General features: G+C 42.5%; 1 protein-coding gene across 11 annotated transcripts in view; it reads right to left on the bottom strand.

Moving 5' to 3' along the window:
• Positions 1-8,661, bottom strand: part of PKNOX1 (PBX/knotted 1 homeobox 1) — a 63,090-nt gene extending 54,429 nt beyond the window's left edge. For 8 of the 11 annotated variants that reach the window (XM_090061411.1, XM_090061401.1, XM_090061421.1 and 5 more), the window contains exon 1: positions 8,521-8,661. The gene's annotated coding sequence lies outside the window, so the exon portion shown is untranslated. Of the gene's footprint in view, positions 1-3,823; positions 7,664-8,520 lie in introns of those variants that run through there. The other 3 variants (XM_090061392.1, XM_090061459.1, XM_090061432.1) reach the window with 2 other exon arrangements.
• Positions 8,662-24,914: the final 16,253 nt, after the last annotated feature.

Raw genomic sequence — 24,914 nt, 5'->3', positions numbered from 1 at the left:
CGTCTCTTGTTGAGAACCAGGATAATTAAGAACACTCAGTCAAAAGCCAACTTTGAAAATGCTGGGTTTTTCACTGCTTTCCACTCCCATGGACAATGGAGGGGGAGGGGAGCAGTGAAAAAGGGGACTCAGAGTGCCTGGCAAAAAAAAAAAAGTGAGAGATCACGTAAATAAATACCTTAATGCAGTGGTTCTTAACCTGCAGCCCAATCAGCACACTGCTGTGGCTCATGTGACCTCTTGTTAAATGGATACACAGGAAGTAAGTTGTGTAGGTGCAGCCCACATAACACACTGAGAGCTGCAAGTGTGGCCCACTGTGGCAAATAGGTTGAGAACCACTGCCTTAACGCATCCATGTAAGCGGGCCATATTAGAAGCAACCTTGATTTGAGATGTATTTTAACATTCCTTTAATGTTGCCTTCAAGACAGAATGTTTTGAGTGCTGTAAAACCATAAACCGTAATTATAAATGGTTTATCACATAGATCCAGACTCGCCATATGAATACTCTGCAGGCCAGGATCTTTTAAAGCGTACTGGTACAGTCGTCAGCCACTACAGTCAATGTAGTAACTTATGGTAGTAAATGCCTAATATCATCTACAGTCCGAACCTGCTAGTAGAAAGATAGACATGTTTTCGTCAATATGGTTTGGACACGGATATAAATCAAAGTAATTTTAATCACCAATTTAATCTAATTCTCTTGGTTGATAACCATTAAATTACTGATTTGCAATTAAGCATGTTCTTTAAGCTCAATTGTGTGCTTTTTGCTAACAATGGGGATGCATTATAATCAATTGATTAAAATACACAGCTTAATATACATTTATTCAGATTTTTCTTCTTTATTTCTGGTCACCCTCCCCCTCATAATTTCAGAACTGGTTGATAGCCCCTCACACCTTGTTTTTACTCATAAACCCAAAAAAGGAAAATATATTTTCATCCTTTTTCATCTCCCAATCGATGCTCAGATTTGATCAAATTATTCACTGAATTATTTGAATAACTTGCAATTAAGAAAATATTCTCTCTGTAAATGCATAAAAGGCTTATGCTGTCAAACACATATAGACCAAGACCAGGGATATCAAACTTACCTGGCCCCCAGGCTGGATCTGGACCAAAGGGCTCCTTACCAGCTCAATACAGATGGCAGGAGTCTTGTAGGCTGGATCTGGACCCAGTAGCAGCAGCAGGACAAATCGGGGTGGTAACACTGGGGTTACTATATCTGTCACTCCCCTGCTCCCCCCATGACACATGCCCCCAACAAGGCTCTGTAGCTGGGAATTGTGGTAGACCTCACCGATCTAGGAGCCCGTAGGCTGCAGACTGGATCTGGGCTACATCTTTGACACCCCTGTTTTAGACAGTTCTGGATACTATTCTTAGCTAGTGACTTCTATCAGTTCAGTAATTTGACTTTATTTAATATTTGACAACAAATTTAAAAATTTTTATAGTTGTTATTTTATTTACATTACTCTAATAGATTTTACTAAATTTAGGTCTTAGCGTCAGTCGTCAAGATTTAAAATTAAGTTTGTTTAAAGAAAATATTTAAACCATGTTATTTTACTTTTTTTAAAAATGTCTCCTATCCTTGTTTCACAACTCTGGAAGAAATAAGGATAGATGACTCAGGAGTAAGATTCAATTAAATCCTGCAGGAGTGTTAAGTAATGGTTGCAGACTATTCCACCCCTGTGCCCTGAGCCACCCAACCTTCCTATCAATCTTCCCTGCTGCTCCCCAACACCCAATTCCTTTCTTTCTCCTTATTTCCTCTGCTTCCCTCTAATCTTATCATCTTTTGCTGTTCTCATCTCCTGCCCCATAAAACTTCTGTTCCTGCTCTTCACTCCTCTGCATGCCAGTCAGGCCATTTCTATCTCATCTTAAGCACTAAAGGGGAACATTGTAACAGCAGAGATATTCCTTGTTATGAATTCCTCTGCCTAGCCCCAAGCCAAGTTTTGGTAATCAGGAATAGTCCTTCCCAGCACCAACAGTCCTGGGATTCAGCATTGTCCATTGCTGTGAGGATGATAATAATGCAGGCCATGTAACACGTAAGTTATAACAAGCTTGAGTGTGCACAGGGAATATCAACATTAGGTAATTTAACTGCCAGATTAACAAACCTCTGCTAAACATACATGAACTGTTTTTTTTCCAGAAGTTTATATCTTGGATGTATTAGAGGATGTCAAAGATGTGGCCCATGGGCTGGACTGGGCCCAAGGACTGGCCCTGTGCATTACATCCAGTGTACAAGGCCAACAAAGCATGGGCTGCATGTGGCATACAGGGCAGGAGCTGGTGCGTGCGCTACACATATGGCCGGTCACAGATTGGGCCCCACAGACTGGCCTTGCATATCTGGACTATGGACCAGTTCTGTGTCCCTCACTCAGCTTAGGGCCTGGATGAGTTTGGTACCCCTGAATAAGGCACATCTTCCCAGGGACAGCAAAGAACATTTACGTGGCACAGAGGTAACATGCCCTACCAAATTTTAAGTTCCTGATGAAAAGCACAGGTACACACCCCAGACCAGATCTAGACCACAGGGCTCACCGCCAAGCCAATACAGACAGCAAAAAGTCTTGTGGGCTGGAGGATCTGGGCTGCCATGCACATGTGCCTAATCATGTGTAAGGCTTGTTGGTTGTAGCCGTGTTGGTCTAAGGATATGTAGGCAGGCAAGGTTCTTTGGGTAGATGTTATATCTTTTAATAGACCAATTTAATATTGGAAAAAAGTTCTTTGCAAGCTTTTGGGCACCCTTCTTCAGGCAATGGAAGTCTAATAAAAGTTCTCTCACATTTACCCAAAGAAACTTGCCTGCCAAATCATGTATGATTTTCTTCTAAGATCACTCTCAGAAAAGGCTGAACTATTTAGCTGAAATTTCCCAAAATAATTCCCCTTGAAAAATCACCTAGTAATTTGACTTACAAAAAAAAATTAGAAGCAACTGAAAACAGGATGTGATAATGAAAAGTATCAAGCAACTTTACTATAGGCATTGTCACCATCACTGCCAGAAATTAACTAGAAAGGGAAACTTTGTATGGGTGCACCCCCAAACTCTGCATGTTATCAAGAGGTACACAGACACCAGCCTGGAAGTCCAAAAATATATATATTAGCAGTACAATTTATCTATATTTTATTCAACTAGAAGTAAATCACCATGTTCCTTTTTATTGCCAACATATGGAACAACAGAGGATGGTAGTGAAAGACAAAAGGGCAAGTCAGCATATCACTATTATTTCTCCTGTCAGTTCTTTCCTTTCTAACTCTCTGTAGCAGATCAAACATTACACGTTCTTTAGAACAAGTTATTTTGCTAAGTTATTTGAATATGGTCATAAACTGTTATTTGCAAGTGACAAATAAAGGAGTTTGTCCAGGGTTTCTTTTTTCTTTTCTTTTTTTTAAACTATAAACACAAAAAGTTGTACTGTGCTAATTTACATATTACTGCATACCTTTGACTTAAGAGACTTTTAAAAAGTTAATTTAAATGATGAACTGTTAATCTCGTGATGCTTAATTAATGTAGTCTTTTATTAAAATATATATTCTTTCCGTTAAAAAAAAGAAATGAAGCACAGAATATAAAAGAACAGGAAAAGTATTTCCAGAAGCAAAGATTAGTCCAAACTTTTCTTCTATGACTACGATTCTAAACTGTCAGGTCTTTTCATGATATGCAAACCACAAAACACAGTTTATCACCTTCCAAAAATGTTCCTTGTACTTTGCCATTTGCTGCTGAAAAGGACAAACTAGCTTACCATGTACCACAGGCTCACTGTATTGAAGTTGTGATGCAAAAATCTGTTTTCCTTCCTGTGTGTACAGAAGGAATCTGGGAGCCAGGTGTTATTCCCAGTTCTTTCACACATTCTTTAATCTTTGACAAATCACTTAACTCAAGACTCCCATCCTAAAGATGGAGAAACTGAGTTACTGCTGGTTCACCTCAAGCATACTATGGCGCATGTTAACTAAAATTTGATAAGCTTAGATGCTACCTCATAAGCATTACTATTTGTATTTATTATTCAAATTTCCAGATTTTAATGCCGATATATGTAAGAACATTCTATACTTCTAACATTACAATCACTTCCGTGGACGTGAAATGTGACCACAAATAGCGTTCTTACTGAATGAGCCGAGCAAAAGGAATATTCTGTAACACATGCAAGTATTTTCACACTTGACAATCATGGTAAAGGATATAATGGTTTTCAGCAAAACATTTTTGCAACATCTATCAGTGTGTTACTGAAGCTAAGCAAAGAAATGTATCTGTGGATTCATACTTCACTTACTGCTCTTAGAACCCTGTAATGCTTAGAAAACTGAGAGTTGTTTTAGACTTTATACAATAGGCGTTGTGGTAAGATAATCCCTTGATAAAGTTATTGTTTTTAGCTGTGCACACCCCAACAACAGACAAGATAAGAAGGAGGAACTGCTACAAGACAGCAGTGTTATTCTGAGACTGTTAAAGCAATAACAGAGACATTAATCTATTTTATTATAAATTTTGGTATGTGTGACAGTTTTATAGAATAGCCTTTCAACCCCCAGACCACTTAATAAAATTCTCAGAGATATTTTTGGTCTACATCTCTTTAGTATTCAAGTCATTAATAGAAGCATCATACCAGATAATTCTAACAAAAATGCAAAGATGCGTTCATATTTGATCGTCAATACAATTTGCCATTGATTCAATGGTTGCTGTTTTTCCACTGAGTAGCAATACCTCTGAAACCAGTTTAATTATATTAGTTATCATTTGAACTGTTAAGATTTTATTACAACACTCCATTAGCAGCATGGATAAAACAATGACTGTTGATACTTTTTTCCTCTTCAAAAATTCCTGTCAACCAGAAATAGCAAAATTATCTGTTTTGTGAAAAAACTAAAAAATAGGATGCAGCAATTTTATCCAGTTTATCTCACACTCCCACTAAAATCAGTGGGAGCATACACAACAAGTAACAGAAGTTTAGAAGGACCCCATTTTAAAAACACAGTATTTGAACAAAGAGGACCTCAAACGAATATTCATTGTATCTGATGTGGTACGTTGTTTTAAAAAATAGTATTTTAAAGAAAATGCAAGTAAGCTGACAACTTGGTATGTCAAATCTTACTTTCCAAACCTAGACCACAATTTCCACTGTAACAGAACAATACATATGTAAAAGTTAAAGTTCTTAAAACTCCTGTGCAGCAAAAAATAGTTAGATACCATTCCAGGCAAGTCACTTTAGATCAAGTGAGTAGCAGTACCTACGTTATGGATGAAAGCAGACAAGCATAATTACTCTCATTTACTAATGGGGGAAACTTAGGTACCGATACAGAAGTGTATTGCCCAAAGTTACTGTGAAGTCAGTGACAGAAGTAGGAATAAAAGCCAGATTCCGTAAGCCCCAGGCCCGTGCCAGATCCTTAGTCACATTACTTTTGCTCTGCCAGCAAAATCAATGGAACTATTCTCTTACACGTGCTCTTAAGGGATTTAAGAAATCAAGATTTAAAATTAAAGACTACACAAAATCTGTATGCTGATGCAGGGAGGGTACCGAACTGGGGTAAAGCACTCTAGAGATATTCCATTCAATGATCTCCCTGTATAGCATTCACTTCTGCCATGGCTGGAAATAGGATACTGGACTAGACAGACTGTTGGTCTGACCCAGCGGGTGCATCTGCACAAGACAATGCACAGAAGACTGTTCTACTGTGCACTGGCACAACTGGCAAAAACCACGCTAATGCGCAATAGACTTAGTCGCGTGCATTAACATCACATTAAGACTGCTCATCTGCACTAATGTGCAGTAGCACTGATTATGGTGCATTGTTAGTACCTGTAGTTGCAGGTAAAAAACTTAATGCGCTGTAATGACATTAATGAATGTGTAGACAAGCCTAGTATGGCACTTATGTTCTTCTGAAGCGCTCATTTGTGCCTTTTGTTGTCAGAAGGCAGGGAAGTATCTAAAATTATTGCTATGTTCAGTGCCTGTCCCTGCAAATGTTTCCCTGCCCAGAATAAACCAAACAGCAAAAAAATATTCTCATTTGTAACAAAATTTGAAAAACTATTGGTTTTGGATAAGCTAAACACAAAGGATGAAATCAAATGAGGCAAGATACTGTTTTACCCAAATATATGGTTTGTTACGTTCGACAATTGTTAGGTTCGACAATTTAAAACAATGCATGATTAAGTACAAAAGCAGTTATTTGCATATTTAAAAACAATATTCTGCAATTTTTGGCAGAGGTATTAAGAGAGGGATTCTACAACATATATATATTTTTGCCTAGAACTGCCCTAAATATTGTGACTTTGTATCAGGGAATTTCTAATACTGCAGCAGTCATTAACTTTCCACCCTTCAAGACAATTTAAGAGACTATGGCTTTCTGCATGCACAATTAACATAAGTATGTTTTACCACTTGGACTATACAGGGATCTGTAAAGTGATACAACTGCCGCAATGTTGGTAGCTATACTGATAATATGTATTTTAAAAAAACCTCTAAAAATCACATCTTATCAAAAGAGTGATACCGTAGCAAAAAGAAAAGTGCAGAAGAGCACTTAGAAATAAATTTGTAAGCAAAATAATGAACACCTGAATAGGTAAACAGCAATATGAGTGCTCACTTTATTGTAAGATTTTAAGAAAGCCGAAAAGATGCAAGACTATTTTAACTGAATAAGACTTTAGAATAAAGGGACTGTGACATAAGACGACTCTGACTCAAAGGTTCTCCAAAGTCTGCAAACCAGGCCAAAACGCAGTCTCTTTACCTCGGTAACCAACTTAATGGAACACGCAGCAGATTCCAAGAGGGGCTGAGGAAAAAATGAACCCTGCCTGGACAGCATTCATAACTATGTGGCCAAAACAGTGTATATATAGCATGGTACAAGACTCCTCCTGCTGAATAAGGGTTTTGACACAGATCAGGACCCTAAGACATGTCAGTTACCCTAAATGAGGAACAAATCAATCAGTCAATCAGTCAAAGCTGACTAACACAGCATTTCGCAACCCATGGGTCATGACCCAAAACTGGTTGCAAGAATACATGAAAGGGTCACAGAGAAAAACATGGGAAACAGTTGCAGGCTGGCAGAGCTCCATCCCTTCAAGGGACTGCTTGCCCCCCCGCCACACACACAGACACACACACACAGGGACGGGGCAGCAGGTCAGGAGTGAGGGGCACTGGGTCAGGACTGGCCATCAATGTTTATAAATGGGTCCTGGTTTACAGAAAAGGGTTGAGAACCTGGGCATTAGCAGAAAAAAGGATGTCAAGATGGAAAAAAAAAAAAAGAAAGAAAGAAATAAAAAACCCCACGCCACTATAACTGTATCTCTAAAATCATTTGGAGTATTAGCTGCCCAGAACCACTGCATGGATACAATTCAAGAGAGAGAGAGAAATGGAGACTGAGAAAGAGAAACAGAGATAACAGAAGCACAGAGCAGGCCCAGGTGCCGGTGTCGGTGTTAATACGTGAGTTCAGAGCAGGTCCGACCCCGGGGGAGCAGCAGCTCCCAGGTCGGGCTGCAGAGAAGCCCGGGGGACGCTGGGCGGCCCGAGGTGACTATTACATTTGCTGGCGGCAGCTGCTGCCAAGCCGATCCCAGCCTTCGCGGCGCACGCAGCAGCCGGCTCAGCAGCGGGCTGAACGCAGTCCACCACCCTCCCCGAGCTGCGCGCACCGCGACCAGGCCCCGGCGGGATGGGCAGGCCAGGCTCTTCCGCTCCCCCGCCGGGGCGGGGCCTCACGCTGCACTCGCCCGGGGGCAGCGACTGCGGCAACGGCAGCGGAGGCCCCGCCTCCTGCCGTGGGGGGGTGGGGGGGCAGGAGGGGGCACTCGATGCCCGGGCGCTATTAGAAACACCCCCAAGCCGGGCGGCACCACTGCCCCGGAGGGGGCTACACCGCTACCCCGCGGACCGCACCACTGCGCGGGGGGGGGGTAAGGGAGCCCCACCGGGGCAGGTGTGAGGACCGGCGCTGGGGACCCCCGGCTCCATCGGAATGTGCCCCAAGTTGCTGCTAGCCCTTTAAATACCCCTCCAGACACACACACGCGCGCGCGCACAGCTGTTGCCCGCACCCGGCAGGCGCGCGCTCGCCCAAGACAACGGTTCCACGGCGGCTGTTCCAGAAATTTCCTCGCTCCCCCCTCCCCTCCCCGCCGCCGCCCCTCACCCCCGCCCTCCCTCCCTCCCTTCCCCCCCGCTCGGGTTGGGCATGAGCGCGAGGGGCCCCCTCCCCCGCCGCTGTTCCGTGTGGCGGGCTGCCCCCCCCGCCCCCCCGGCCGGGCCGCGCGGCACGGCGCGGCGGGGCTCCGGGCGGCGGCGGCGGGCGCGCCGTGATGGATGGCTGGCGGAGCTGGCTGGGAGCGGGTTTGAGTGACAGCGCTTACCTGGGTGCCAATCTTCGTCACACTGACAAGCGGCTGCAGCAATCGGGACCCGCACCGCCGCGACACGCGTCACCGCGCACACCCGCGGCGGGCCAATCGCTGCCCGCGCTGCCCGCCACGACACCGCGCCGCGCGCCACGCCTCATCAATATTCACCCCGCGGGGGCGGGGCCAGTTGCGGACACTCCCATCGCCGGCCGCTCGCTTCGGCTCTGGGGTGGGGCCACCGCTCCCCTCTCCTCTCCCCTCCCGACTTGCGAGCAGCCAGCTCTGTGAATATTCATGAAGGGGCGGGGCCTCGTCCAGCTCTGCACGGCCCCTTCCAGCTCTGTCGGGGGTGGGAGGGAGATGGAACCAACTCTCTGGGGTGGGGGGAGGGGGAAGATACCAAATGAAGCAGAGGGTGGTGGCACTTGGGGAAGATACCAAATGAAATGAGAGGCCACGCACTCTTTCTGGAGGAGAAGAGATGATTACTATGCCCGCCCCAACTCAGGCCTCTGTCCCACAGGTCCCCCCTTGTGGGCCCAAGGGCTCTGGGGGTTGCAGATCTGGCCTGGGGCTGCCCCAGGTGCTCCTGTGAGCCCCAGGGGAGCAGTGTGCTGCAAGTGGCACCCCAGGGTGGGCGGTGGCAGGCCCAGCGCCATGCATGCCCTCCAACACAGTGCTCACCAGCTCCTGAGGGCAAGTGTGTCCCCAGCACTATCCCTCAGCTTCTAGAAACACAGGTCCTTGAGAGCCTGGCAGCCAGCAGACTGTCATCCTGTTGCCACCCTGAGTCGGGAGAAAGATAAGGCAGCGTGGAGGGGGTAGTCGGCTCCTGGGGGCTCAGGGCACCCCTTGTTAGGCTTGGGGTTGCCAGCCCACCAGGATTGCCCTGGTGTCTCCAGGAATGAGAGAAATCTCCAGGATACTGCTAAGAGTCACCTGAGAGAAAATAAAGATTAAATGTTGCATCTGATTTGTACAGTAGTCCAGTGGGTTTTTGAAATATAACAGTCATGCATTTGCCTTCCTGACATAACGTCTACACACCATAATCCGTACCGGATACCCACAAGTACGTGGGCTCATTCATGTTGTGTTGCAGGCACAATGGCATTTTGGAAACCTAGAATAGACTCAAACCGAGTTGGCAACCCTAGTTAGGCACCTGGCCCCTCTCCGCAGGTGCAGGGTGCTCCTGAGGAAAAGCCAGCTTTGTTTCCTCCCTCCTCTCCTCTCCTCTCCAGGTTTTTTTTTTTTTTTTGGATTTATGGAAAAGTACAGGGGCCATTGGCCTGTCCAGAAAGCCCACAGCAGGGCAGAACATTTGCCATACTCTGGGGTCCTCTTGGAAACCTCTGGGTTGCGCTGGCACGCCTCACGTGGGGCATCCCTAAAGGATCTCAAGGCCGCCTGGTTGAGAATCCCTGCTTCGCAGAGTAGCTGGTTCAGAGGCCTGAGCTCACAGAGGCAACAGACAGCCTGCTTCATTCAATGCATGAAGGGAGAGGAACGGGGCAGCCTGGCTCCCTTTCCCCCACAGAGAGCAGAGTGCCTCCCCGCAGTCCCAGCCATGGTCTGGAGCCTGGCAGGAGCCTGTTTAAAAACCAGTGATTTGTCCCAGGTTTTGCAGCCCCGAGCAGGGTCAGGTCAGGCAAAGCTGCCTGATGGCCATCAACCCCTGCTTCCCCTGGGGACCTTCCTGCATTCAGGGCCTATCTTGGCTTCCCTGTAAGCCCAGTAGCTATGTTTGGTTTTTTTACAGTCCTCTGCCAGACCAAGCTGTTTGAGGCAGCACTGGTCAGCAGAGCCCATGTTACCAAGACAGGTTACCTGAGCATATATGCAACAGGCTTGTCACATATCCCTTCCACATAGCAGCTTTTCTCCCCTGCTGTCATGCCCCCGATCTGTTCTTAGCTGATGTCATCCTATTTTTTTCTTTGGGAATCTAGCCACCCTGTGCTGCCACCCTCACTTGGCCAGTCACAAATTGTCATCTGGTCTTTTTCTTGCCTCTTTGTTAGCTCTTGTGCTCACCAGTTTTCTTCGAGGCAGGCAGAGCAATGTGGAGTTGAGGACTGTGAACATAATAACGTTTGTCAGATTCAGGAAAGAAAATAGAGGGGAAATCAGGATCACGCATCTCAGAAAGTCTGCAACATTTAGAAATTTAAGAGAATGAAAGGGAGGAAAAAAGAATAGAAAGTGAGAGGAAGAAGAAAAAACAGGAGAATAACAGAAGATGAAAAATTTGGAAAATTAATTCCTTTTCTCTCTCTATCTCTGGGTGCTAAGATCTCACTGTGCCTCTCCTCAGTCACAAAACATTGAGGACTCAGTACCAGAGTGAAGGGTTTCTCCACAATAAATACATTAGCAGGTTACTCACACAACTGGCTTACTTTTACACCGCGTTCTTCACAAATACAGCTGCACACCAAAAGTCAATGGTGAAACTTAAGTGTCAGTCACCTTCTTTTCTCGGACAACATGGAACTTAAAAGTAAACCTGGCTGTACAAAATATTTAATTGCACATTGCAACAAGCTTTGAATAAGTGGCAACATTTATAAGCTTTGCAATTGCAAATGATGATAAAATACCAGTCTTTCCAAACTGATTTCAATTTGTGCAAGTAGAACATATTGAGCACTGAAGCTGTTTGTTTATCCCTAAATCAGATACATTTAACAACTGGGCCTGGAAACAATTTTATACCTGGTTAAATTTACTGTAGTGAGTAGTACCAAGTTATCTGAATGGTGAGCATTTGTGTAAGTCCTTTTAGGGTCAAGGTCTAAGTTACTAAAAGTACTTTGTCACCTAGAATACTCAGTTCTTTTCTTCCAATTATAACCCAGGTGTACCGGAGTGTGCAGCCCCCCTTTCCAATAGAAGGGGATGATCAGCAGGGTGTATGTGCTGGAAATGGAAACTGCAGCTTGTTTGCAGCTTCCCTTTCTCTGGTGTCTCTATAGAGGAACACCAGGACACAATATCTTAACTATATACATAGTTTATTGGGATGCAGAATAAAAGGGGAGGGGATAGAATAAACTGGATGGGTGATAAAGATAACTATTTACATATAATACATTCAAGTCAACAAATAACAGAACAGGTAAGTATAGCAGTCCCCAAGATCCACGAGAGAAATCTCACCCATGGATCCTCAGAGGGTAAGTATGTCCCAGCAACTGGTGGGTAAGCACCCCCAAAATGTAAACCGCAATAAATAGTTAATAAACTCTCCAGAATAGAAAACACAACAAGCAATTAATAAACACTCCAAAATGTAAGGCATGGTAATCCCCCTCCTCTAGAGGAGTCTCTCTCTCTCTCTAGCCTAAACCCGCTCTGATGGGGCTATCCACTGTGTCCCTCCCCAGTGGGAAACCCATTGCCCGAGAACTTAAGCTTCCCGGTGAGTAGGGATTCCTGGTGTTTCATCCCCAGCTAGGCAAGTGGCTCCTGCAGTGGGTGTTGTCTCAGTTCCCGCGTGGCTTGTTCACATGCCCAGATGGCTTGGTCTTCTCAGCAGGTTGCAGGTCCAGGCCGCTTTGTGCGTGCCCAGGACCAGGGCTCCAGTACAAGCCCGCCTCGCTGCGGAGCCTGCGCTGCCCATGGGCCATTGCACCTGGCAGCGGGGAATGGGGCCTGAACTGTCCCCTGTCCCCTCCGAGGGCCCTCGGCCCAACAATGACTCACTGTGCAGCAGCGTCTGCTCTGGTGCTGGGGTTTGAGACCTGAGCCACTTTGAGTGGCTTCCAAGGTCCTGGTCCCTCTCGGACCCTCAATGCAGTGATGCCTGCACCATCCAGCCTCATGCCAGGGTTGGAGACCCAAGCCGCCTCGAACACCTCTCCAGGTCCCAGTTACTGTTGGACCCTCTGTGCAGTGATGTCTCTACCGGCTCACTGTGCTCTCTCATGGCAAGGAGTTGGGGACATGGCTCTTCAGGGCAACTGGAAGCACCCCCTGGGTAGCTCTTCCTCACCCCAGCTGCTTCTTTCTTCTCCATCCCTCTTCGTCTCCACCCTGCCCCCTCCCCACCCACGTGCTGTGCACCTAGCTCCCTTTTGGGGCTCTGCCCCAAAATTGAAAACTAGCCAATCAGGGGAGGTGGAGTGCAGTCTTCAATTTGGTCTGCTCCTCACCTCACCCTGATGTAGGGGCAGGGCAAACTCCTCCCAAGGCTCCTCCCCTGCTGGTCTCTGATTAGTGGGTTTGGCCCACCAATTGCTTTGGCAATTCTCTAATCCCAAGGAACTGGGCGAAGATAGGCAAGCCCTGCCATACATTCTTATAGTTACATTTTAGTGCAAGTGGGATTGCATGCGCGTACTTATGGAAAATATCAAATATAACTTTGCATACACAAGGTGGAGGTCAATGTGACATTCTTCACGTTTGCAGTTCTGAAGTCCTGAATGTTAAAACTGCATGCTCAGTATAACAGCGAAGTAGGTTTTATACTTAATACATTCAGATAGAAAAGGAGGAGACTTTTTGTTTAAAATATTTGACGAAAAAAGAGACTTTCTGATTTACTTTAAAGTTTTTTTATAATTAAACATTGAAAAGAATGTTTAAAAAGTGGACGTGGGTTCCTATGCACTGGCAGCAACTAGTATTTGTAACAGTGATCATAATGGAATGACATTTGTCTTAATAGGGTTTCCCACAGCTTTCCATTGAACTGATGTCAGTTCAAGCATTGACACTGTAACAATGATGGAAGGTCCCTATTGCAAACAAGATTCTCTTTTTTTCCACTACTGTAAAAACAGTTAAATAAGACAATTAGATGTCCCATAGCTATTTGGACAGCATCCAGAAAATCAGTCTTTGTGCAACTATTCATGTGTGTCGAACTTTCAGATATGCTACTGGAGATTTACATGGTTAGTAGCAGCTTTAGAAAAACTTGTGACTTTTACTGTAGCATGGATATGTTATATAAGGGTCCACACTAGAATTACTTAACTCAGTCTAAGTAAATGTTAAGTTTAACTTTGAGCTATACCATAAAGATCACCATAACTTAGTTGGAAATATGCCCTCTAGGCCAAGAGATCCTGAGCCACAGCAAGATTTTGGCTAATACTAAATGCTGGCACTCTCGTACAGTCCTGTTCAAAGGGAATTCAGCACATTGATCAGGATGGCATCCTTTGGATGAGAGTTTACCCAGAAGCTGCTTTTTCCATTTCTGTTCAAGAGAAAAAACAGAAAACAAAACAAGACCTCAAGACACTTTTCAAAAAGAGAAAGGAATAAATCCTATGTCCTATTCAACCTTCCCTCTCTCATTAAAACAAGGAACTATATATTAATTGAATCAGTGGCTGCATAATACTTACTCCATCTGTTTATACAGTTGAGTCACTCTATCTTTATATTTAGTCCAATATCTAACACATTATTTGGAAAGAATTCTAGATTGTCTAGGGCATAAAGGACAACATTTATAGAAAACAATGTTCCATTTCTATATATTCTCCAATACCTTTGTACACTGCATTTACTTGAAAGCATCTAAGATGCTAATTTGAAGAAAGTTTTAAAAGAATGAGATTAAAGTGAATGTTCTGATGTAAAAAATAACTGCAGAGTTAGAGGGGCTGAACATCTCCCCCATGATGTTATTACCTTCCTACTTCCAACAGTTGCTGCTGTTAGAGTCCCATTATAATGAAACTGTGTCATTTCATAATTTAGCAAATATATTTCCTATGGGGCATACCATAAACAAATTTGTACAGGAAGATTTTGAGAGCAAATTGTCTGCTGTTTGTGGATCCACAATTTTTTTGTTCTGGATAGAAATGTAGTCATTTGATTGCAAACATTCCTCCAAAGTACAAGATGATTAAAAGGGTTGTTGGTTGTAGCCATGTTGGTCTAAGGACATAGGCAGGCAAGGTTCTTTGGGTAGATGCAATATCTCTGACATACCTACTATGAAAAACTAGAAGAAGATCCGACTCCCCTTTTTACCTCAAAACTCAAAACCACCATCACATCATTTCCATCTGTACTACAAGAAAAACTTCAGACCCTGATCCCTCCACCAATCAATCCAGTGACGTTTTACATGATCCCTGAAATCCACAGACAAGGGAACCCTGGCAGACCTATAATTTCCAGCCATGGAACCCTAACTGAAGAAATATCAGGTGACATCGAATCCATCCTAAAACCTCTTGTCACTCAAAGACCGAATTTTATCCAAGACATAACAGACTTCCTGTGAAACCTCAAAAACACTGACCACCTTCGCAGCAATACCCTCCTAGCCACCATGGACATCATCAGCTTATATTCCAACATCCCACACCAGGATGGCATCCAAGCCTGCCTCATATATCTACAAGAACAAGATTACAAATCAGAGTACAGACCTTAAGAGATTACTGAACTTAATACACTTCATCTTCACACACAACAACTTCAGTTTCAACAACCAATATATCCTCCAAACCATGGGCATGGCTACGGACACCAAAATGGCCCCACAATATGCCAACCTTTTTATGGCCCACCTGGAAGAAGAATTTCTTAAGATCTGCACCATCAAACCCATGCTATTCCTGAGATATATAGATGACATCATCATCATTTGGACCAAAAACCTACAGTCTCTGATTAATTTCCATCACAAATTCAACAATCATCACCCCTCCATCAGACTATCTCTTGAATACTCCAATACCAACATTTCCTTTTTAGACACTATGATCAATGTCCAAAATGGTAAAATACAAACCACCAAATACAAGAAACCCACAGATCAACATACATGTCTACACAGAACCAGCAATCACCCTAAACACACCAAAAAAGCTGTGATATAGCCAAGCTCTCCAATACCACCAAATTTGCACTGAGAATACCTGCAATTGCCACCTCACAAATCTCAAAAGGGTTTCACCCAACAAAGACACTCCTCCAGGGAGAGAAAGAGATCACACTTGAAAGAGCCACCTGGATACCATGTGAAGAATTGCTGCAGTACAAAAAGAAAATCCCCATGAATCACACACTATTAGTTATGGCATACCACCCATCCCTGGAATCTGCATGGAAAATCCTCAAACACTTGCAACCCATACTAGAAGAAGACCCAATTCTTAAAAAGATCTTTTCAGAACCACCCATCCTAGCCTTTAAACAAGCACCGAACCTTTTCAACCTCATCACCAGAAGCAAACTTTCTATGGCCCAAACCACCAAATGGATCCAGGCCATGCCAAAAAAAGAAATGTAAAACTTGCCAACACATCTCTGCCAGTCCCACAATAATGACATCCCACAACAGAACCAACACCATTTCTGGATATTACACCTGCACTTCCAGAAATGTTGCATCTCATCCAGTGCACCAAATGCCCTGATGGAAAATATGTAAGAGAAACTCAAACAGCTGTGTATCAGAATGAACTCGCACCAAAAATCCATCAATGGATGTGCACTTCTCACAACACAATAACTACCTCTCCGATCTCTCAGTTCTAATCCTCAGAGGGAATTTACAAAACACCTTTCATAGATGAGCCTACAAACTTCACTTCTACTGGATATGAAAAATCATGGACTGAATATAGACATTGGAATTATGATACATTACAACTTGCATAACATCTAACACACCAGGTAACCTGTCTTTAGCTGAAGATGCATTCCTTCATACATTTCCCTCCCTCTCCCTGCCACCTGCATCTTCACTGACTTCTGTTTACTGTAGCTTCTTTTCTACCTTGGAGAACTCAGAACATCAGCAGATCCCAATGCCTGAGGAAGGGTGTTTGTGCCCGACAGCTTGCAAAGAACCTTTTCCCAACTATTTAGTTGGTCTAATAAAAGATATCACATCTACCCAAAGAATCCTGTCTGCCAAGAAGATTAAAAGACACTATAAAATTAATATTGGGAGGGGGGAAGGGGCTAGAGATAAAGTTGGGGGAGGAAGAGTCACCCCAATATGTATCAAAACATTTATTTAAGGAAAAGTTAATAAGGATATTTTATTTAAACGTTACCCAGTTGCAGTGTGAATGCAAACAAAATTATTCAGGGCCATGACAATCAGAGAATAAAACTGACTCAACACAAAAGTAAAACCAACTAGTCTAGTTTCACTTTCCTGTGTATGGCTAGCGCTAACTCCCAGTGAATTCAATGGAAAAAAAAAACCTTCCATTGGCTTGAATGAGTTGGATTAAACCATAAGTAAAATGCAGCCCTCTCTTCTCCCCGTCATGCTCTACAAAATCCCACAAACAGCATTAATCAGAAGTTCTTAAACTAAATTTCACAGAGCCCTTGCTTGTGGTCAAGAGAGATTTACTCTTCATTTCCAGCTGCTTTTAAAGGTCTGCAGGTTTTTGGAGCCAAGAACTGGGAGACTTGGCAAAGCGGTTTGGAATGAAGCAAAGCAGCCAGCCAGATGACCTGTCTTTGCCACAGTCCGCTGCTTTATAAGTGGAACAGAAGAGGAATCAATAGCAACACTTAGCAATTAGAATAAAACATGGGAGAGTAAGGGGAGGGAAATGGTAGGTGGGTACAAGAGAAAAGGCACAGCAGCTAGAGACCAAAGACTAGATCTTCAGAAGGACTGCACTGCCCTTCTGCCTTGTGGAACCTCCTGACACACCTCCCCCCCCCCGCCATTTTAAGGACCAAGACTCCCTGTACAACGAGGAAAGTCAGAAGGGTAGAAGGAAATGCTGGAGATCTCACAGAGTCTTATGCCTCACTCCTCAAAGAGGAAGAGGGTTACATCTACACTGCTTCTTTTCAATGTTTGACCATAAAAAATGAAATGTCAGACATGCACCAAAACCTGTATGCTTGTCTCTACATTGTGGTTCCAGGTATGTGCGTCTGGCATTACATTTGGGGGGGAAAGGGAGGTCACATCCAAGGTTTCCTACAACCACACAAATAAGTGCCTTTCCGAGAACTGGCTTGTAGTGTATGGTGTGATTATTTGCTGTTCATTTGTGGCACAAAGGGCAGAAGTGATTTTGGCCTACTATCAGATTTCACTGAAGTTTTCAGGCTTTGCACAGATCTTACTTCTAGGCATTCATCCTGGTGGGGTAAGCTCCAGATCTGTTAGATGAGCTGCTCTGGTTTGTGGGCCAGCCGTTTCTGGCCCTGCAGGAAAGGATGATGCATTGTAGACAGATTGGACAGACCTACTGGACTGGTGACTTGCTCTTCTACCTGCAAACAACTCCATTCCACCACTTGTAATCCACAGTCATAAACTCTGCCCTGGAGTTTGGGACCTAAGACACCCCCTTCCATGCAAGAGGCCAGTCATGGGAGGACTCACCACAGATGAGAGACCTGCCTGAGAGGATTTGAACCCACATCTTCCAAAGCAACAAAACTATAGGGTATTTTGGGTATAGGGTATTCATCGCTCCTATTGAAGCTACTAACTTTGCATAAAATAAATATGAGCTAAGATAGAGGTGGAGGGGAGGGAGCGGGGGAGGCAAGCATGATTCTATAGCTTAAATAAGAATATATAAATTATAAATATTTATATATACTTAAATATTTATTGGAACAGGGACCAAAACCCAGATCTGGTTGAGCGCCCTAACCACTACTTTACAATCCTGCTGAGTTACTTATTTTATCACCCAATGAATATCGAGTATAAATAGTAAAAAATAAACAATATTACTTGTAATAATGTAAGCTGTTTGTGGCGGTTGCAAGAATATTTTAAACACAGTAGATAAATGTTATATAATGTCCTTTTGATAAAATCAAGTACTCTTGAGCCAACTGTAGCCTTTATAAATATCACATTGAGCTGCTGCAGAAGTAAAATGTTGGAATCATCACCCGAAGATCTTTCAGAGAGTACCAGGAACAATATCACATGTGACTTTCTAACCTTTACATAGACAGCCAGAGCCCTCTGAGCTACAGTAAATCTACATTTCATAACTGTAACCAACACACTCAGTAAAATAGCTTGAAATAATGAAAGTTACAACAATGAAATACACTCTTCTGTTTTTCTCAGTAAAGATTTCAAAGATGCACAGTTCAGCTTTCTGCCTCAAATGGTTTGTTTCACTTTGTCCTTTTTGAGCATTATCACTGACCATTATTAAACTTACTCACTTTTTTCTACTGTGTGCCCCAGCTGAAAATGTCTGCTGTTAAAAAGATTTGATTTCTCATAAAGATCCTGATTTCTCATATATTTTAAGTACCAGAAAACTGAATCAAACCCCTGCAGTGTATCTATCTCAGCACGATATCTTTTATACAAACTGTACTCTCTGTATGTTTCTTTGTTCAGTCAATCTTTTCTTTCTTTAATTAAACCAACTAGGAAATTGAATGCAAAATGTCTGTTACATCAGAACAATCATAGACATTTCTACATGTACAAGGCAGTTCAACACAGTATTTTCAATAAGTGACTGTAATTTCAGCATGTTGGTCATTTCGTTTATGTTAGTCCTTAGTACAATAACATTTTTCACTCAGCCAACTGAACATTATGCTGTAAATATTACAGACTAGCTCCAAAGGTGTAGTCACACAACTGTTATCAGCAACAAGTATGCACGAGAGACTTATGTATGCACAGTGGGACCCAATTATAGCTGCTGTAGAAATCAAAGGAACTGTAACTTTTTTATATGAAAAGAGAAGCAATAATATTTCTCATTATGGTTTTTTTCTTTTACTGTTATAAAATTTGGGAAACATAAGATGTGTACATTGTTAACATACATAGTGAGCACCTGAGTTCAGATGCTTCTCCAAAGGGTCATATTGTGATTGGATATTAATAGAATAATTAAGAAAAGGTTTTCAGAATCCATGTTCCCACATCATGCCTAGGTCCAGGCTCCCCCCTTTGTCAGCCTCTGGTTTAGTGTCTCTTCATCATCTCCACTGCTGACAATGGCTTCCTCAGTGGGAATATCACAACAACTGTAGCCCCTGCCAGAATCTATTGGCAAGGAATTACTCTCTGAGTCAGAGCCTAATGCCATTACAGGGTCTGCAACAGCTGCAGCAGTAATACATCTGCAAGTCATTTGAAAATTTTATGATGAATAAAAACTATCCATTACACAGACCTATACATTATACATTAACCTATTCAGTTACATTGACAATAACCTTCTCCCTATGTATAATCTAAACCTTGCTAGTTCCAGTATTTGTTAAGAGATGCTTAAAGCTTGCTATACAATGTAGTAATCCCTGCATAAGTATTACTTAACCTATTCTACCTTAAACAAAAGACAAGATGTTGAAAAGAGAAAGGGGACTAGAAATCCATAAAAATCTCTACAATACAAAAGGGAACCATTAACGTATAACAGCAAGTGACTGTGTAAGGAATAGAAATACAGAAAAAATAAGGTGAATATTGGGGAAGGATGAAACATTATGGACTTAAAAATATAGTTATGAGTCTTTGTTAAGATAGTCAGGAATCTCAAACACATCCAGATGCCCCCAGCTTGCAATCTGATATGCAATAACACAGCCAAGATCTGAAAAATAAAAAGAGGAGGTGGTTAGGGGTAGAAAAGGGGAGTTGCACATAATTGTGAAGCCTTTAAAAAGTAATAAAAAAGGATCAACTTTAAACGCAATCCCATGAAAGGAAATGCAAACTTGTCTACGGATTCTCTTGCAGGAAGCTTGTCATGCAAGTTCCTGAGCATCCTCAACATGGGTAGAAGATGCTCAACAACTTAGTAACTTGCAAGACAGCCCTGCATGAGGTGAAAAGCACCAACAACATTAATCTACATTTGTAAAAACAGTGAACTTAAAGTGGATGAAACACACTGGGCACAACTACACATGCATTAATGCACTGAACTTACTGCGCATTACGTTTAGTACCTGTAATAACAGATACTGTGCATTCAGTAGGTAACTGGTGCTAGTCCGCAGTAGCGCCAGCATGTGCCTTTTTAGTGCCGCTAATGCACAGTAGACTAATTTTACTGCACATTTAGTGTCTTGTGTAGATGCACCCACTGTCACCTATCTTCAATGGGCCAAAATTTAACACATAATCTCAAATATATATAAATAATATTTTATTTTACTTATTTTATTATCCATTCTCTGTAAATTCCTTTTCGAACATGGTTACTTTTCTGTGTATTCTATGGGGTAATCACTACAGTGTCTTTCACAGAATCCATAGAGCTCTGAAAACAGCATATGTTAATCAACATGCACTTCCAATGAGTTTATTCTCAGTGCAATATCACATTATAAAAGATTATAAAATGGTTGTTAAAATGTTTTTCTGGTTCAAAAGGTGACTGTGCAAATGTGTTCCTCCTCAACAGATCTGCTGCTTCCATGCATGCAGGGCCTTACTTTACTAACTGCTTACTTCATTAACAGAAGGTTTTTATGGGTTGCATATAAAAAAACAGAACATGCATCTGTCCTGCTGTCCAAAGTCATATAATACATATGATAAAAAAGAAAAATCCAGACACATTATGAAATACCTCATCAGGAAGGGGAACATAGTGGAATAATGTCTCGTATTTCAGGGCTTGCTTCAGGGTTAATAAGAGACTTTATTTAGTGATATGGAGGAATCTGTGCCATCAATTTTTGTTGAAATGAAGTCCTAATTTTAAGAAAAAAGTGCTCATCTCTTTTGATTTCAAAGATCATTTTCCAAACAGAACTAAATGCCTCCTTGCTGTTGCCCATTTTCCCCTAGGATAGCAGTGAAATAGGCAAAACACACCTACCAGACAAAATAAGTAGACAAAGGTGAAACTTATAATAAACACATTGGTTTCCCTTTATTGTTTCAAGTGTTGCCAACTCACTCCAAACTGTCAAGACTAAATCATTATATATTGCGAGATTTAAGGTCCCAGTTGCTAAATCATGTTATTACCTGAGGATCTCAACTGCCATTTTAGAAAAAAAGACATTTTCTCCAGCCCTTATGACGTTGGGAAAAGCAGCTCAGAACAGAACTGTAAGGACTTCAAGAGCAAAAAGCAAATAAAAAGAACTCTAAATTGTGATTTGTTACATCTCATGATTTTAGGCCCTCTTATGACTGATGAGGGGGTCTACCCTCATGATTTTCAAACACTCCAAGTTGCCAGTGCTGCAGCTGAGAAAGCACTAAGTGATATCCGAGGCAAGTACTGAAGCTAGTCATAAGGGAAGAATACAAGGAGATAATACTCTGCCTTTGGCTGCCCAGATTCTCTTGGCTTATAGCAGCAGCCAAGGAGCGGAGGGGAGCATAGACTATCTATTTCTCTCTGACCTTTGGTGGTCACCAGCTTAGGATGGGTTAAATGAACGAATATGCTCCAATAACTACAAAGACAGTGCTGCACTGCAGAACTGAGAGAAAAAGCCCCTTTCTCTTCTTCCAGCAACCAGGAGTAAGAGGAGCTTGGAAAATCTGAAGCCTTATTATCACAGAATTACTAACAGGAGGCTGATAAAAAAACGATGGAGGCCACTGAACAGGCCCTGAGACAACAGCCTGGTAGGAAACTTCCCAGCAGTTGGACTTTTCTCCAGGGTGCACTGCTGGTTTTGGACACCTCCCCTTTTCCTGTCTCTGGTAACAGGCTGCCAGCTAGTAAACATTTGGAATAGCTACAAACCTCTTTTGTATCTGAATGTCTTTACCACTACTTTGGTGTAATTGCAGAATCACTGGCAATTACAGAAAGACCATTTAAAATATATAGTTTTTTCATGGCATTAATATGAACTACATCTTTCAGAGAGAAAAGGAACCAGCTCAAAGTATCTGGGTGATATGTTTCCATTTATATAGAAAATATGAAGAAAAATCTGTGTGTCTTCACTGTTTTTTATCCCTATTGATATTATAAATGGGTAAGATGTACAACTAGCAGGAGAAAGGAAGTAGTACTATTTCTATTTTAGAAATATGAGATCTACAGATTAAGTAACTTGCCTAAGGTCACATAGAGAGCCTGTGACAAAGCTGCAAAATGAATCCAGGCCCAGTCCAGTGTCTTAACCACATCACTCTTCCGATTTCACACAACACTGAAGTGAGTTTTCCACATTATCTGCAGGTATATTTTCCCCCTAAATAGGGAAGAATTCAGCACATATTTTCAGTGAACCTGAAGAGAAGTTTAAAAATGTTACAGTTTGCATTGCTCAATTTGGCATTGCTTTAAACCGGAGGTTCAAATCAGAGGCTAGATCTGGCCCATGGAGCCATGTCATCCAGTAGTTTGTCACTGGAGAAAAGCAGCAGCGGTAACTGCTGTGGCTTCTGGAGCTGCAGCAATAAATGCTGCCACTTCTTGTCCTACCACCAAATTTCTGGACCCATGGGAAGTCCCCTGGGCCAGATCGGGAGCACAGAGCTGTATCATAAGGCCCATGGAAGTAGAAATTTGGGGCTGGGAAGAGAAGGGACTGCCATGGCTCCAGGAGCTGTGGCCAAATTCCAGCTCCAAGGGCCGGGTGACTTGGCTCTGTCCTCCAGATACAGCCCATGGACTGGCCAGATGCCATTTATTCAGCTCACAGGGCCAGTTGGTTTGGGCACCACTGTTTTAAACTAAGGAAAAAGTGTTACTTCTCAGAGAGTAACTTTAGCAACTGAAAATGAAAATGGGAAATTTAAGTATGGCTGTGCTATACCCCTCTAGCCCCCTTCAAGCATTTCCAAGGAAACGTTATCAAGGTCACAGTCCATTGATATAATTAGTACTAGTATTTGCCTTATATGGTACATATAGTGGCTTTATCTCTCTCCTCCAGTTTTAATAAATAGAGTATTTTGTGGATTTTTAGACAGAAGAGATGAACTATGTTTTAATAGCATACATAACTGAAACACCTGAAATGCTCCAAGACTACATAACAAGAGAGGAATTATAAAAGTTTTGGGTAAATGGAAAATGATTTGAACAAAAAAGCAGAAATGCAGTCAGTTAAATAGTCTTTATGTGACAGGATATCAACTATTTCTCAAACTAGACATGCGTGGTTAATGAAACTCACTTTTTGAAAGAAGCACTGTCACCAGATGGTACTAAGCAAACTATACAGCAACATGTGGAGGAGGGCAGAGGGGAAGGGAAAGTGATACTTGCTAAAAGCCTAGGTTTCAATCTTTATGAATACTATAGTATGTATTAGACTGAATAGGTGTGCTGTTGAAACATGTGAATCAGACTGAGAAGTCACTGTCATGCTCCTTTGTTCCTCTGACAGCCATATATTGTAAGAATGTTTCATATAGCTGGGTAAAGATTTAAATAAATGCAATCAAGAATAGATCAGAAAGACTGACAGTGTATTGCACTGGAAGGTATATTTTACATGAAATAAAAAATTAGGATACATATCCAAGTTGGTCCAATAAAAGATATTACACAAAAAACAAACAAAAATACCTTGCCTCTTATCCAAAGAAGGAAGTTAATGCCATTCTTTTTTTTTCCTTCAACAAATAAAAATCCATTTATGTAGATTCAGAAGGGGAAACATTTGGAAAGTTGACAGGCTATCTTATTTAAAATCCTAATCCCTGATAAAGAGTTTCCATGAAAGAAAAAAAAGCCCCCCAAAATAATTCACCAAAAGTCAAAAGATTGAAGTTGCCAAGCCAAGGGTTCCTATGACATCTTAATTCAGCACCATTTGTGTGGATGGATTACAGTACAATCTAATTTTGTTATCACATGCTACATAATTCAGAAGAAAAGCTGTCAACCAGTGGAGGCCAACCTTTTTGGCAGGTGTGCTACAAATTAGCCTCACACCCTCCCTGAGTGCCAGTCTGATCTCCATCCCTTGCCTGATTTGCTGCTCTGCTTTGTACTACTGTGTTCCCTGCTCCCTCCCAAATCTGCTGAATGCCACAGTCTACCACCAGTAGGCCACCTCAGCTTCAGAGTGGCTGTAAGGCAGGAACCATCCCTCACTGTGTTTAGTATGAGGCAACCCAGATCATGGCTGGGGTCTGTGTTACTATAAATAATTCCTGATGCAACTCTTAGACAGATCCCTACTCCAGCAGAATTTGGGACAGAATGATAACCTGCCTCTGAACACCCACCGAACCCAATGCCATTCCATCATGACTACATGATAGCAGCCATGAAGGGCCATGAATGCTGCTTGGAACAGAAATGTGTCTGCATTCAGAGGCTTCTCCTGCTCCCGTCTCCCAAATACAGCAGCATAAATCCCACAGAATACTAGCTGAAGGGCACTGGAAGAGTTCCAAGCATGTCACAGATCTGGCATTCCTCTTCTTCCACACATCTCTAGAAGGCTCAGACAGTCTTGGCTCTCATCTGCTGGTATTAGTGGAGGAAAGAACATGAGCTATTTAAGGAATT

This window comes from Crocodylus siamensis, chromosome 1 (assembly GCF_052110815.1).
Source record: "Crocodylus siamensis isolate JL-2025a chromosome 1, ASM5211081v1, whole genome shotgun sequence".
Lineage (NCBI taxonomy): Eukaryota > Metazoa > Chordata > Crocodylia > Crocodylidae > Crocodylus > Crocodylus siamensis.
This window is presented reverse-complemented; position numbering and strand designations above follow the sequence as displayed.